Source organism: Schistocerca nitens, chromosome 6 (genome assembly GCF_023898315.1).
Source record: "Schistocerca nitens isolate TAMUIC-IGC-003100 chromosome 6, iqSchNite1.1, whole genome shotgun sequence".
Taxonomy (NCBI): domain Eukaryota; kingdom Metazoa; phylum Arthropoda; class Insecta; order Orthoptera; family Acrididae; genus Schistocerca; species Schistocerca nitens.
The window spans coordinates 247,205,591-247,222,001 of NC_064619.1; the positions used below are offsets into that span (position 1 = coordinate 247,205,591).

Sequence of the window (16,411 nt, forward strand, 5' to 3'; positions counted from 1 at the left end):
ACCTCCGCTGGGACCAGCCGCGCAGTCCATGACTGCAGCGCCATAGACCGCTCGGCTAATCCCGCGAGGTGAGGAAGAGGACGGCGCCAAATCAAGTAAGTGGAAACAATTAGAACAAACAATACACAATGGTCCTGAAATGATTAGATTAAACTTTATTAGCAACAATTGGTAGATGCTCTGCAAGTGATTGAAAACAATGATGGAGTTTTGCTGCAATACATATATATTTAGGCTAAGATGAATCCAGACACAATTAAAATGAGTTTTTGGATAGAACAGAGAAGTCGATCACTCGTATGTAAACGATAGGGAATAATAGGAAGGTAATAGCCGGCGACGTGAGTCGGCCACACATTTAGGGTTTAGTAGGCGAGATATTTCCACTGAAGCGTTATTATGAATTGTATCACGATGCAGAAATTTATGCACACAGCTAATGAACACAAAACATGAATCGCACATAGGACACACACATTAATAAGTTCTGAGGAAGAAATACATAAAGCACTGTAGTGCTTCGAGAATTTCCGCGTAAATTCTAGAATCACTCAGCCTTTTACTGTCTCGAACACACGATATTTTAAATATAAGTGTGAGAGAGCCTATCTACTGCAAGTCGCCTGTCTGTGTGTGCAGGTCCGAAGTGTGTAATAAGAAGACTGTAGACATGGCGATCGAACGGCGCCGACAAGTGTGTGCTGGTCGCACCATGGAAGCTGTAGTGAAAGAACAAGGAGTGTTTATGTATTCTGTGCTGTTTTATAACTTTGAATATTGTACTGGAAAAAAAGAACAGTTAAAATATTGTTAATTGTTGTTTGTTTTGGAGATGGAGAGGATAACACGAGTGTTCAGATTCAGAATGATAATGGACTTGGGTTTTGTAGCCAACTTTTTCTCATGTGTAAATGAACTTTGTCTTTAACTTTTGGGTACATGAAGAGACTTACTTGATAGTGTTTGTTTTTGTGGAGAATGAGTTTTGTAAAAATTTGATGTTCAAATATACTTCGTGACGTGAAGCAAAAGAAAGAAAGAGTCTTGAGAAATTCCTGTTCCTAGCAGATATACTTTGGAGAAGATGAGAAAAGGAGGTTTTAGCAGTAAGCTAACCAGCAAGGAAAGTCGGCTGACCATCTCAAGTAGGTCATATCGTTAAAGAAGTGGGAGTTTACACACATACTTCATCACTTTAAGTCATCCAAAGCATTACAGCACATAAGAAATGTTTGTTATATTCATAATGTTTACATGTTTGAGCAGCAAAGTCCATAATAAGCTACAAGCAAATTAAAGCGACGAGCTTTGTTTCGCTATTTTTCTCTGTTATCACGATCTCAAAAGGCCTGTGAATCTTGTTTTAATGCATAGTTAAGTTATGAAATGAATATAAAACTTGAAGTGCAAAATGAGATGGCCTAGGGCTGGCGTAAGTAAAAAAATGTGAGTATTATTTGGTAAAAGGGGACGCCAATGTGCTGATGTTAGATATAAAAATGTGAGTGTTATTAGGTAAAAGTGGACGGCACTGTACTAATGTCAGAAGAAATACATGTTATTTGGTAAAAAGTGCGTGACATTGTGCTGATATTAGATGAAACACGTGTGTTGTGTAAAGTTAAACGGCATTGCGCCAACAACTTATATTTTTTAGTTTCTATCTTACATAAACATCACTAAGTGTAGTGAGTGTTAACGAAAAGATTTAATAGCCCAGTGCTAATGTTTATTGTTGAATAACAAAACCACAGAAAATTTAAAGGACAGCCAGGAGCTGAAGGTCGTAAATGATAATTTGTAGCAAGAAGAAGTTCATGATGTAATGTGTGCTTAGTTAAGGTTTTTTGGTAGAATTAAGATGAGAAAGTATATGTTTATTTTTAGCAAGTCAATAGTTTTGGTTAATTGGGGTAATATTTTAGGAACAAAAATTTCCTAGTTTTTTTAAAGAATTTCCATGAATGAGAGAGTAGGGGAGGTACTGAGAGTTTGGAAACTCCATTTTTTTCAAATTTGGGGCAAAATTTTCTCATTTCCGAACTTGTTAGTTGTCTTCGAGAACAGCCTAATTTTGGAAATCAAAGAAGAAGGAGGAAGTGTGATATTCCTCGCTGTGGCTGCCAGTATTTTATCTTACTAGAAGCTCGCTTTGATGCAGCTTGATACATGTGAAGTAGCATATGGTACCATAATGGGATGAGGTACAAGCAACAAATGATACGGTATGTACCACTCCCATGGGAGAGTCCTCCAGTTGTACTGAACTTGCTTCTGATTGGTCGGCACATTCAGGTTTAGGCACCAAAATGCATGACTTCTCTTATTAATTATTTATACCCATTTCACCGTATTTAACACAGTTTTCAGTATGGCAAACTCTCATGGTTACCCTACGAGTTTATCGTTTCTGTTTATTAAATTTGACTAGTTATGAGAAACGTAAGAGTAGCGATATTGCAACTGAAGTGCTTTGGACACCTTTAGGTTGCTTTAGCATGCCTGGGGGACGAAGTACTTTGGCTGCACTAGTCAGACTGTTTCGGGCACTCTGAAGGTCTGGTCGCACAACTCTGTTTCGGTCATTCAGAGGGCCAGACGTGTAAGACTGTCTTGGGCATTCTTCAGAGTTAATGCATAAGACTGTTTTGGGCTTTCTAAAGGTCCAGTCATGCAACTATAAGGGCCTTCAAAAACAAATGAGCCAGTGGCATAGTTAGAAGTATTTACCCTGGATGTTGAGACGCTTGTCCCACTGTGACACGAGGCAGTGAATGGCTGTCTCATAAAATTCCCGGGGCTGCGATGTTCACCAGATCCGCACGTACAACTGGACGTTTGCCCCTCAGAGCCTTTTTAAGGGGACCAAAAATGGCGTAATCACAGGGAGAGAGATCTGGACTGTATGGAGGGTGACCGAGAACCTCCCATTTGAATTTCTGCAGGAGTGACGTGACTGTGTTGGCCGTATAAGGCTTTGCATTGTTGTGGAGCAGAATGACCCCACAGGTGAGATTGCCTCGTTGTTTTGATTTGTCACTTGGCGAAGGGATCTCAAGGTTTGCGAGTAATGCTGAGCATTCACTGTTGTCCCATGCTGCAGGAAGTGAATCAGAAGGAGATCATCCTGTTCAAAGAAGAACATCAGCATAACCTTTCCTGCACTCATGTGGACGGCGACATCCAGCTGTTAACATCACAGCCCCGGGAATTTTATGAGACAGCTGTTCACTGCCTTGTGTCACAGTGGGACAAGTGTCTCTACAGCCACTAACATACAGGTACTGCTTTCGGTAATTATGCCTACGGCCCCTTATATATTTCAGTTGTTCGGAGGGACGAACGTGTAAGACTGCTTTGGGCATTCTAGTGGGACGGACATGTATCTCAGTTTCGAATGGAAATATCGTACTCTGTATCGGAAGTTGTCAGAAAAGTGACCGTACGATTAAGGAAGCTATGTCGAATGTTGTAAAAGACAGTGTAAAAAGTGTGATGATTTAAAAATATAACAAAACAAGATACAGTAAACAGAAGTCTCGCCTACCATGATTGTTAGTACTACAGATCTTGCCCTCTGTAGATGCGGAGACTAACCTGCGCAAGAGGCATCCCATAAAAAGTACAATCATGGGTTCCAGATGACGGCATAGCAGCCTCTGCCGAAGAAGATTCCATGATCGGAGCTGCCTTTTACACTGGAGATACAACTTTAGAAGACGACAGGTTGGTGGAAAGAACTGTTAGGGACTCTTACTCCGTCTCTCCAGCTTTCAGATCTGACTTCCAAAGGACACACATAATTTGTACTATACATGTGTATCCATAATACAGCCTTCTGAGAACTATACCAAACTTTATACTAGCAGCGTGGCCAGTGATCAAGTGTGTACATCCGTTGGGAAGTTTTTTCATCCCTACTTGGATCAGCACTTACCTTGGATTACAAGTTCATGTTGTTTGTACACGACAAACAGAGTACAGTACTGGTGGTATTCCTCCTGGAATAGAATCACAGCGGACAATGAGACTTTATCGTCAACCACTTCTCACATTGTTTATGTATGTCTCAAATACGACATTGCTATCAAATTGTAAGCAGGATACAGACTGCTCAAGACACAATATTGACGACATTTCGCATAACTTGTCTGCCCTATAATCATTGTAGCAGACTCGTGATAATGACTTTAACAGTAGGAAATGAAATAATTCCTGTTTTGAAGGACACACAAACGTTACTTACAGGAGATAAAGGAACAATAGATTCAGGTATTATTGAATGCAGTATCTCTGCCAATGTGTGGGTCGAATAGGAGAATCTTCATTTATGATAGGGACAGCTCAGCCCGAAACAAGAATAACCAACAGCTGAAATCCGAAAGCAGTCATGTAACGTTTCTTTGTTTGGCTGAAATCGGGAATTGGTCACGTGATGCCCCTCACTCTCTGTATGGCACGATCTTGACCTCCAAATTTATGAATGCATTGTTAAGGATTTGATCACAGCTAAATATTTGTGACAATCAAGACTATAAATATGACTGCTGATCGTTTCATTCGCAACAATTTAAACTGCACTATTAGGTTGCTGCAGCTTGTGGTCTTGCGGTAGCGTTCTCGCTTCCCGTGCACGGGGTGCCGGGTTCGATTGCCGGCGGGGTCGGGAATTTTTCCCTGCCTCGAGATGACTGGGTGTAGTCTTCTTCATCATCATTCATCCCCATTACTGTCAGAGGAAGGCAATGGCAAACCACCTCTGCTACGACCTTGCCTAGTCGGCGGTGCGGGTCTCCCTCATCATCATCTTCATTAGGTTTCACACAGCCAGAAACTGGACATATTTGGAAGCAAAGCAGCCAAACATTTGTAACAGGCAAGAACGTAAACATCATTCACTGTCTACTCTTAGATTTATGACTAATCACATCCTCATAAATCACGACATAATCACAAAAAATACACTCCTGGAAATGGAAAAAAGAACACATTGACACCGGTGTGTCAGACCCACCATACTTGCTCCGGACACTGCGAGAGGGCTGTACAAGCAATGATCACACGCACGGCACAGCGGACACACCAGGAACCGCGGTGTTGGCCGTCGAATGGTGCTAGCTGCGCAGCATTTGTGCACCGCCGCCGTCAGTGTCAGCCAGTTTGCCGTGGCATAAGGAGCTCCATCGCAGTCTTTAACACTGGTAGCATGCCGCGACAGCGTGGACATGAACCGTATGTGCAGTTGACGGACTTTGAGCGAGGGCGTATAGTGGGCATGCGGGAGGCCGGGTGGACGTACCGCCGAATTGCTCAACACGTGGGGCGTGAGGTCTCCACAGTACATCGATGTTGTCGCCAGTGGTGCACGTGCCCGTCGACCTGGGACTGGACCGCAGCGACGCACGGATGCACGCCAAGACCGTAGGATCGTACGCAGTGCCATAGGGGACCGCACCGCCACTTCCCAGCAAATTAGGGACACTGTTGCTCCTGGGGTATCGGCGAGGACCATTCGCAACCGTCTCCATGAAGCTGGGCTACGATCCCGCACACCGTTAGGCCGTCTTCTGCTCACGCCCCAACATCGTGCAGCCCGCCTCCAGTGGTGTCGCGACAGGCGTGAATGGAGGGACGAATGGAGACGTGTCGTCTTCAGCGATGAGAGTCGCTTCTGCCTTGGTGCCAATGATGGTCGTATGCGTGTTTGGCGCCGTGCAGGTGAGCGCCACAATCAGGACTGCATACGACCGAGGCACACAGGGCCAACACCCGGCATCATGGTGTGGGGAGCGATCTCCTACACTGGCCATACACCACTGGTGATCGTCAAGGGGACACTGAATAGTGCACGGTACATCCAAACCGTCATCGAACCCATCGTTCTACCATTCCTAGACCGGCAAGGGAACTTGCTGTTCCAACAGGACAATGCACGTCCGCATGTATCCCGTGCCACCCAACGTGCTCTAGAAGGTGTAAGTCAACTACCCTGGCCAGCAAGATCTCCGGATCTGTCCCCCATTGAGCATGTTTGGGACTGGATGAAGCGTCGTTTCACGCGGTCTGCACGTCCAGCATGAACGCTGGTCCAACTGAGGCGCCAGGTGGAAATGGCATGGCAAGCCATTCCACAGGACTACATCCAGCATCTCTACGATCGTCTCCATGGGAGAATAGCAGCCTGCATTGCTGCGAAAGGTGGATATACACTGTACTAGTGCCGACATTGTGCATGCTCTGTTGCCTGTGTCTGTGTGCCTGTGGTTCTGTCAGTGTGATCATGTGATGTATCTGACCCCAGGAATGTGTCAATAAAGTTTCCCCTTCCTGGGACAATGAATTCACGGTGTTCTTATTTCAATTTCCAGGAGTGTATTTGTGATCAGAAGGAATATAAATGTTATTTCATCTTTTTTTGCCTGAAGTCACGAAATGGGAGAAACTCATTGCTTACAAAGCACGTTCTTATATGTAAATGAATTCGAATATTGCGGAGCACACCTACGTTACATAACTAACTCCCAGAACGTGTTAAAAAAGTTAATGTGAAAAAAAAGCACACTCGAGGATGCGAACACTACACTTCTGCAACTGCATGTCACTAAACTTAGGACCACAGTGATTGCCGACCAGGTTTAGCTTTACTACTGTTCATGTTAAAATCTCTTTACATCAGAAGTGACTTTAAGTGACATTTAATTATAACAATTTATAACCTAGACCAACATATTTGTGATAAATTTTCATTGTGCTGTTGCCTTGAAATGGCATAGTGTCATAACATACAGGTCATAACACCCAAATACGATGAAAACAACATGGCGTCTCATGAGAAGCGAGCAAAGAATGTCACTTGACCCGAGTGCCAGGTGTACTTCCGAAGCGCTCCTTTTGGCTCTTGTTATACTGAAAAGCTATTTGTGATTCTTGTTTCGGGCCGAACTGCCCCTAACTGTAAGTAAATATTCCCCTATTCCAAGAATGAATCATTAGAACAAGGTATGTAAAACTGAAGACAAAGACGATGTACTAGGTGTGCAACTTGTACAACTAGTTCTGAGAGTACTAAGCAGTTAAACGAGAAATTCGAGAAACAGTTCTACTAAGATGACAAGGAATTCTACAAAAAAAAATGCTGTGAACAGAACAAACTATCGACGAACAGAACAAAAAGCTCGATGAATGGAAAGAAAAATTTGACAAAATGTGTAACGAATACAACTGAAGACTGTGAAACTAAATCATCAGTTGCAAATTTGAAAGCTTCATTGAGGATGCAATTAAGGAAGCTGCTCAATGATGTGGCAAATAAGTGGAAGAACTGTTTCAAAAATTCGATAATCAGCCAGCACTAAGTGATGAGCAGTACCAATAAAACTACACAGGACATCAGTGAATTAAAACATAATATCATAATATCGTGTTTAAACAGCCAACAACAAGCTATTGAGTGGGAAAAAACGAATTATAACAGATCGTTGGAATCTATGAACAACACGAGGAAGCTGCAAAGAAGGTAGCAGAATGTGTTGGCAAACCTGAAATCAAACAGTACACCTGTGTACACAGAGTGGATAAAATTTCTGATGACATAAAAGAAACACAATCAGTAGTTGACAATGCGCAACAAGAGCTTGATACTACAAAACAATTGACAATAAAGTTGAGTTAATTTTGCAACAAGGAATTTGCATAGGCAACCACAGAAATGCAATAACTAGTAAGTGAAAATTTCTTCACTATAGTGGTTCTGCAAAGTTCTGCACTAATGAAAACTATGTCCCACACAATTTCTCAATCAGTTCGTACCTAAATGATGGACCCAAACAAAGAAAATAGCTGTTGTAAGCGGACAGCTAGATGATGATACTGAAAATATGAGCCCAGGATACGAAACGTGTGAGTCTTCAAGAAAGTAATTTTAGACGAATACTGGCCAAATGAGCAACAAAATGAGAGCCATAGTAGTATCTTCAGTGCTAGTACTTACGAAATGGGAAGGAATAATAAACTGGAAAAATATTTCAACATTTATTGTAGAAGAAATGAGCAGTTAGATTCACCTCTGTCAGACCAATCGTTTATCATGGTAATGACGTCCAGATCATGAAGGTGAAGATATAGTAGTTGGAGTGTACGTTAAGTGACTCAGAATCTATACTGTCAGACATTAAGCTACATCACAAGGACAACAAGTAAAAGATCAGTGATGAAATAACTTTTGGAATGAAGGTAATTACTGTGTCCCCTATGAACACAGGAATGAGTCAAGAACAGGTAGTGGAGAAAGCTATAGAGAACACTGTAGCTACCTGTTTGCCAGGACTTCTGACACTTTCTTGTTATTGAATTGGTTTCCTCCATCACACCTGAACTGTTTGATAGTATGACCATTTGTCTTAGCTTCATTCAAGGATTGTTCCAGAATGGTGCTGACTTCAGTCTTCTGCTTCAAGAACAAAAATTTACACAATTTGCTGAAAGTATCCTTAAATCATACCTAGTAGCGACCTTTCGAACAGACTCTATGAACATAGGTCCATTTACATCAGCATGGATTTGCTCACCAGTAACCATTGGTTGATTTTATATGTGAAGACAGTAACTGTCTCGAAAGAACAGAATACTGTTGATGACTGTGCAGCTTTTCCCTGGAATAAATGATGACTAACTGAAACCCTCAGCTCCCGACAGGTGTTGTTGATATACCTTAATGTGGACAGCTGAAAATGTGTGCCCCGACCGGGACTCAAACCCGGGATCTCCTGCTTACATGGCAGACGCTCTATCCATATGAGCCACCGAGGACACAGATGAATAGCGCGACTGCAGGTACTTATCCCTTGCACGCTTCCCATGAGACTCACATTGCCAACTGTCCACAATTCTGCATATGTAATGTACCTTATAGAGATTTGCCCATTCACTCATTACTCGTGCACGCTTTGGCGATTCCCGTAAGAGTTTGGGCAACCTGTGGCCATTAGCACAGACGAAGGTCAATGGCTGGGTAGCCTTTAACTATATATATGAAGACAGTAACTGTCTCGAAAGAACAGAATACTGTTGATGACCATGCAGCTTTTCCCTGGAATAAATGATGACTAACTGAAACCCTCAGCTGCCGACAGGTGTTGTTGATATACCTCGATGTGGACAGCAGAAAATGTGTGCCCCGACTGGGGCACACATTCTACTTCAAGATGCATTTCAGTGTCGATTGTGTTGATGGCCATATCTCTCATGATAAATTTGCAGGATATCTGACAGTGTTTTAAAATTCACTTGAAGTGGTTGTGCTAGTTTAACGACACATGTGTGAAGAATATGTAGACATTGGTTGATGTGACCAGTCATCATTTTTTTCCCCAGTGACTTTGTGTTCAGTCTTGACACTTTTGGTATAAGGTCTCATGTAAAAGCCTTTTAATGCAGCTGCTTTTATGGACAACAAGTGAGCACTTGCTTCAGAAACATAAAGTACATCTTTTAGTTCAGTCGCATAGAGTATAGTGCATCTGCAGGGACTTATCCCTTGCACGCTCCCCGTGAGACCCACATTCCCAACTGTCCACAACCTGCATTCGTAGTGTTCCTAATAGATGGATAGAGCATTTCCATGTACGCAGGAGATCCTGGGTTCAAGTCCCGCTCGGGGTACATATTTTCAGCTGTCTCCATTGATGTATTTCAGCATGGGTAGCTAAGGGTTTCGATTTAATTATCATTTCATTCTAGAGAAGCTGCATGGTGATCAATGGTATCTGTTCTTTCGGGAACAGATACCACCTTCATATATTTAAAGGCTACCTGGCCATTGACCTTCTTCTGTGCAAATGCACATGCTTTGCCTGAACTCTTACGAGACTCGTCAGCTTAGTCGGGCGCGAGTAATTAGTGAACACTATGACTGTAGGTTGTGGACAGTTGGGAATATGGGTCTTACGGGGAGCATACAAGGGATAAGTCCCTGCAGTTGCACTATCCTCTGTGCCCTCGGTGGCTCAGATGGATAGAGCATCTGCCATGTAAGCCGGAGATCCTGGGTTCAAGTTCCAGTTGGGGCACACATTTTCAGATGTCCCCTTTGATGTATATCAACTACGCCTGTCGGCAGCTAAAGGTTTAGATTTAATTATAATTTCATTCTAGAGAAGCTGCACAGTCATCAATGGTATCTGTTCTTTCGGGAACAGATACCATCTTCATATAGTTAAAGGCGATCTGGCCATTGGCCTTTTTCTGTGCAAATGCGCATGCTTTTCCTGAACTCTTACGGGACTCGTCAGCTTAGTCTGGTGCGCGTAATGTGTGAACAGGCAAATATCTATTAGGAACACTATGAATATAGGTTGTGGACAGTTGGGAATGTGGCTCTCACGGGGAGCATGCAAGGGATAAGTCCCTGCAGTCGCACTATCCTCTGTGCCCTCGGTGGCTCAGGTGGATAGAGCATCTGCCATGTAAGCAGGAGATCCCAGGTTCGAGTCCTGGTCAGGGCACACATTTTCAGCTGTCCCCATTCATGTATATCAACAACACCTATCGGCAGCTAAGGGTTTCGATTTAATTATCATTTCATTCTAGAGAAGCTGCCTGGTCATCAATGGTATCTGTTCTTTCAGGAACAGATACCATCTTCATATTCTGTGAAGTATTCTACAGGACAGCACCCCATTTAAAATTTCATCATCTTCTGCAGAGATAGTAGGCATATAAACTTTTACTGCTGTGGTGGGTGTTGGTTTGTGTCTACTTTAGCTACTATAATACATTCTGTCTATGCTGTTCATAGTATCTCACCTGCATTTGTGTTCTCTTTTTCATTACTAGGCCTGTGTTACTCCTAGCTGACGATGTGATCATAACCCTGCTAACTTTTCTTATCATTATAATTTAAATGGAATTTTGCCTTGCCACTGAAAGTTATTTTCTGATCAAATTCCTCATCTCCTTGTCTCATCAGAACCTATTCAAAAGACTGCTTCTATCTGAGTACAGTAGTCAGTTAATTTCAGTGCTTGTATTAACTTAAATTTGTGTATAAGCAAGGATAGAATGTTTGTCAGAATAAATGGTACGAAGATTAATGGAAAAAATTACTCTTTAAATTAAAAATTCTTTCCTCCCATTGTTGCTGTTTCCCAGTTCATGTTATTACTGTTGCTCTTTGTTACTTTTAACATACTTAATTCTTTCTAAATAAAATAAAAAAATCATAAGTTGAAATTAAACAATGTAAAATACATACACACACACACACACACACACACACACACACACACACCACTTTTATGTGGAAAATAAATGCCTTTATTCACATCATTGATTCATATTGTAAAAATGTTTTCTTTTCCAACATTGCAATTTATCGACAAACACTGCACGTACATTTTCTTAAAAAAAAGAAAAAAGAGCAAGGAAACCTCTTTTTCCTGTATGGAATAAATCAGTACAGTGATCTGGATGTGTTAATCCAATTTCTTATTATTAAAACACAGTAGAGCATCAATAATCCAAAATAATTTGGGACAGGGAATGAGAAGTAGTGTTTTAACAACTGATATTTTGCATAACTGATCATTACAAAAACATATTCTACCAGTGTTCAGAGTAATATGAAACAAAGAAACACTAAATTAAATACAAAACTACACTGTTATGTCCGCACTATAACACGACAAATATTCCGTGATATCCAAATTTATTTGACCCTCTGTCACTCAAAACAAAACTTAAGTTCGACTACACAACACTTCGCTGGCTGTAGCGTCAAGGAGAAATCAGAGTCACTAGTAGAGAATACAGGTCCAAACCACTGCCAACCAGTCGATACCGACGCGTCGCGAGTTTACAGCTTGGGAGGCCACAGTACGGTTCGGTCGTCGTGAATCCAGCCGCCGGATAGTAACCAGTCATCAGCGAAGATTGAACTGGTTAAACGGGCTCAGGGAGCTCGCTTAAATCCGCAGGTCCGGCCAATCAGTGTGTTGGTAGATGGCGCCCTTATACGGTTGCTCACTCTGGTGGCAAGGGCGGCGCCGCCAGGGTAATCCATATCGATAGTGGTGTGTATGCTGCCGCTAACCCCGCGTTCACTTGCGCCAGTTGTTGACATCGTGTGCGGCGCCAGCGGTACTCGCTGTGTGCCGCGCGTGTTGTAGCACGCCTCGCCGAGTTGACGGCTGCTGTGCGGTGGCCGATACGACATATACTTTTATATATCTTACATATGTTTTAAAAACAGCATCACTTTTTTCTTCTTCTTCTTCTTCTCCACTTCATAGCTGTCTCAAGGCAGTAAAAAGCTTCCCAGCAAGATGGCTATTTTGTTGCAAGGATCTTGGCCACCAATGACATTGGCAGTCACTTCAACACACATGAGTACATGGTAGCCAGGATCATTAATACCACATTCAAGCCAGCCTTAAATCTTTTCCTGACAGCATTCTTCAGTTCCAGAAGTGTCTTTAATCAGCTCACTCATTTTGGATAAAAACTGACTGTTTACTGGCTCTGAAAGAAGGAGCTTATTCCAAACTTTTCCTAATGTCACTTATAAAACGTCCATCAAGTCAGTTTCTTTGTACAGGTGCTGAAGTGTTTTTTCATATTCTTCTCTGAACAGTGCTATACACAGAAACATTTTTCTGTAACAACTTCTGAACCTTTCAATGACATCTTTGTCTACTGCTTGGAGTACTGAAGTAATACTGGGAGGCGTGGGTGGGGTAACTCTGAGATGGGTTGGAAAACCCTTTAAACTTGCCATTTTCTCTGTCAAGCAAAAGGTTTGAAGGATGAGTTGAGGCATTATTGACCAACAACACAATATTTTAAGAATTCCCAGTTGCAAGTTGATGCTCTTTGATTTCCTGAATAAATACAGTATCATACCATTCTACAGGGGTTGGGCAAAAATATGAATGCATGCTTGAACATAAATGCAGATGTCAGCCAAGCAGGCAGGTTGTGCTCTTGTATTTGGCTACGAATGGCAGCTAAGCAATGTTCACAATATGTTGCCAGCATCAGTCATGGTCAGGACAGTGTTCTGTGTAGTTGTGGGTGCATTTTTTTGGAACTAAGAGAATTCAAACACGGACAAATTGTTGATGCTCATATAGTGAGTGCTTCTCCCAAAGCCAAGGTAGCTGAAGCGTTCAAAGTTTCAAGGAGACCATATTGAACATCTATACCACATACAAGGAAAATGGGAAAACATCATCCACTACATCATCATGGCAGAGGGTTGTGGAAGAGGATTGTGAGAAAAAAATACGAGGTCAACAACTACAAAAGTCACAGCAGAACTGAATGTCACACTCATGAACCACTTTCAGCACTAAATCAACACTAAGGCAGCCCTGTAAGCAGAGTATTGAAATATTAGCTCGAATGCCAAAACCACACATCAGTGATGCAAATGCCCATAATATGAAAACATGGTGCTGAAGCCATAAAACCTTGACTATGGAGCAATGGAAGGAAGTCGTCTGGTCGGATGAGTCTTGATGCACACTGTTTCCAACTTCTGGTCAAATTTACATTCCGAGAGTGAAACATGATGGCAGTTGTATGATTATTTTGGCAGCAATATTGTGGTATTCCATGAGCCACACGGGTACTCTACAAGGTCAAATTACTGCCAAGGATTATGTGACCATATTTGCTGATCGGTTCCATCCCATGTACAATGTTTGTTCTCCAAAAATGGCGCTATGTTCTAAGATGACAGGATCCCTGTTCAAAGAGCCTGCATCATCCTGGACTGGATTTGTGAGCATAAAGATGAATTTTTAAATCTCTCCTGACCACCAGGCCACCACTGTCACCAGATCTCGATATTACTCTGCCTTTGTCATCTGCTTTGGAGAGAGGAGTATGTTGTTGTTATCCACCTCCATTATCATTACCTGAGCTTGTCATTATTTTGTAGGAAGAATGGTATAAGATACCACTGAAAACCATACATGACCTGTATTTATCCATTCTGAGATGAAAGGGAGAGCTGTTTTAAATGCTAACAGTTTCTTACACCGTATTAGACACAATAATATGTAGTGTTTTTGATATTTACATATTTATGTTCACCTCCGGTATACAAGCACACTTTTGTCTCTTGTAGTTGACTTGCAGTTTTTTTATTCCTTTAAAGTAATGTGTATTTACAGACTACCCTATGGTCAGCAACAGTAGCCTGTGTGTTAACAGTAACATTCCCACATACCACAGGAGTGGTACATAACTTGCTTGCCTTACAACCACATGCTGACATTCCATTCACAGAAACCTGAGATTTTGTTGGCTTTTTCCTCCAGTATAAACCAGTTTTTTTTTTTTTTTTTTTTTTTTTTTGCATTGTAGACCTTAGTTTTTCTGAAACACTCCTTATTAATCACGTTTTTAAAAGATGTTTTTAAATATTCAGCAGCTTCAGTATCACCCAACAGTTATTCATCCTGGATGTCTTACTGCCTAGTCAAGCACCTAAATTTCAGGCAAGTAAGAGAGCCAGTAGTCTCTTTAAAATCAGCATTATCTCCTTGATTCTTGTTTAGTTAAACAGCTGTTTAAAAAATCAAACAGGTATTAATTGCTTGTTCTTGGTTATATACCAGCATGAACTATGTGAAAACAGCAGTGTCTGAACCCTGGTTATCTGACATTTCAATTATTTTTCTAGGCAAGGTTCCATCTTCACTGTCAAGTGCACTCAGCTTTTTGTAATACCATCACTGTTTATGTTTTTATTTTTTTAAATGTCTACATTTCTAACTCCACATTCCTAAGCTAAGTTTCATCCACTAGCAGATTGCTTCAAATGGTCTATTTTATCAGAAACACTAAGAGTAATGGATTTTTATTTAGTCGCTATCTCGAAAGCACAACAACTGCATGATAACTCACCGGTGAAGGTTACACATCATCACATAACAGCAACTGTGATGATTGGGATGGAGGAGAGAGGGGAGGGGGATGACGACAGCTGAATTTGTCAGCCTAGTGCCAAAACTTCTATACTGGGCATGCACATATTTGAATTTGCTGATTGGAACGCTTTTGGTTAACTAATGTGTTAGTTGATCAGTATTTGGATGATGTTTACTCTACTGTAGAGAAACTACTGTGATGATAAATGGCTTGCTAACATACTATACTCTGAAAAGATAATAGTTGCTCTACTGCATGGTTAAATGAGGATGGAGTCCTCTTGGGTAAAATATACTGGAGGTAAAATAGTCCCCCAATCGGGTCTACAAGCGGAGACAACTCAGGAGGATGTCATCATCAAGAGAAACAAAATAAGCATTCTATGGATCAGTGTGGAATGTTAGATCCCTTAATCAGGCAAGTAGGTTAGGGAAATTTAAAAAGGAAAATGGATAGGCTGATGTTAGGTATAGGTGGAATTAGTGAAGTTTGGTGGCAGGAGGTACAGGACTTCTGGTCACATGAATACAGGGTTATAAATTCTAAGTCATGGGTAATGTAGAAGTGAGTTTAATAATGAATAAAAAGATAGGAACATGGATAAGCTACTACGAATTGCATAGTGAACCCATTATTGTAGCCAAGATAGACACAAAGTCATTGCCTATCACAGTAGTACAAGTTTATATTCCAACCAGCTCTGCAGATGATGAAGGGATTGAAGAAACGTATGATGAGATGAAAGAAAATATTCAGATAGTTAAGGGAGATGGAAATGTCTTGGGGGACTGGAATTCGGTAGTACGAAAATGGAGAGAAGGAAAAGTATTAGGTGAATATGGACTATGGGTAAGGAATGAAAGAGGAAGCCACCTGGTAGAATTTTGCACAGAACATAACTTAATCATCACTAACACTTGGTTTAAGACCCATGAAAGATAACTGTATATGTGGAAGAGACCTGGAGAAACTGGAAGGTTTCAGAGTGATTATATAATGGTAAGACAGAGATTTACGAACCAGGTTTTAAATTGTAAGACATTTCCAGGGGCAGATGTGAACTCTGACCATAATTTATTGGTCATGAACTGCAGATTAAAACCGAAGAAACAGCTAAAAAGGTAGGAATTTAAGGAGATGGGACCTGGATAAACTGCAAGAACCAGAGGTTGTTGAGAGTTTCAGAGGGAGCATTAGACAACAGTTGACTATAACAGGGGAAAGGAGTACAACAGAAGACAAATGGGTAGCTTTAAGAGATGAAACAGTGAAGACAGCTGAGGAACAAATAGATAAAAAGATGTTGTTGTTGTTGTCCTCAGTCCTGAGACTGGTTTGATGCAGCTCTCCATGCTACCCTATCCTGTGCAAGGTTCTTCATCTCCCAGTACTTACTGCAACCTACATCCTTCTGAATCTGCTTAGTGTATTCATCTCTTGGTCTCCCTCTACGATTTTTACCCTCCACGCTGCCCTC

General features: G+C 41.5%; 1 non-coding gene across 1 annotated transcript; it reads left to right on the top strand.

Moving 5' to 3' along the window:
* Positions 1-10,427: 10,427 nt before the first annotated feature.
* Trnat-ugu (transfer RNA threonine (anticodon UGU)) lies at positions 10,428-10,502 on the top strand. The gene has a single exon. It is a non-coding gene; the product is annotated as a tRNA-Thr (tRNA).
* The last annotated feature ends 5,909 nt before the right edge of the window (positions 10,503-16,411 follow it).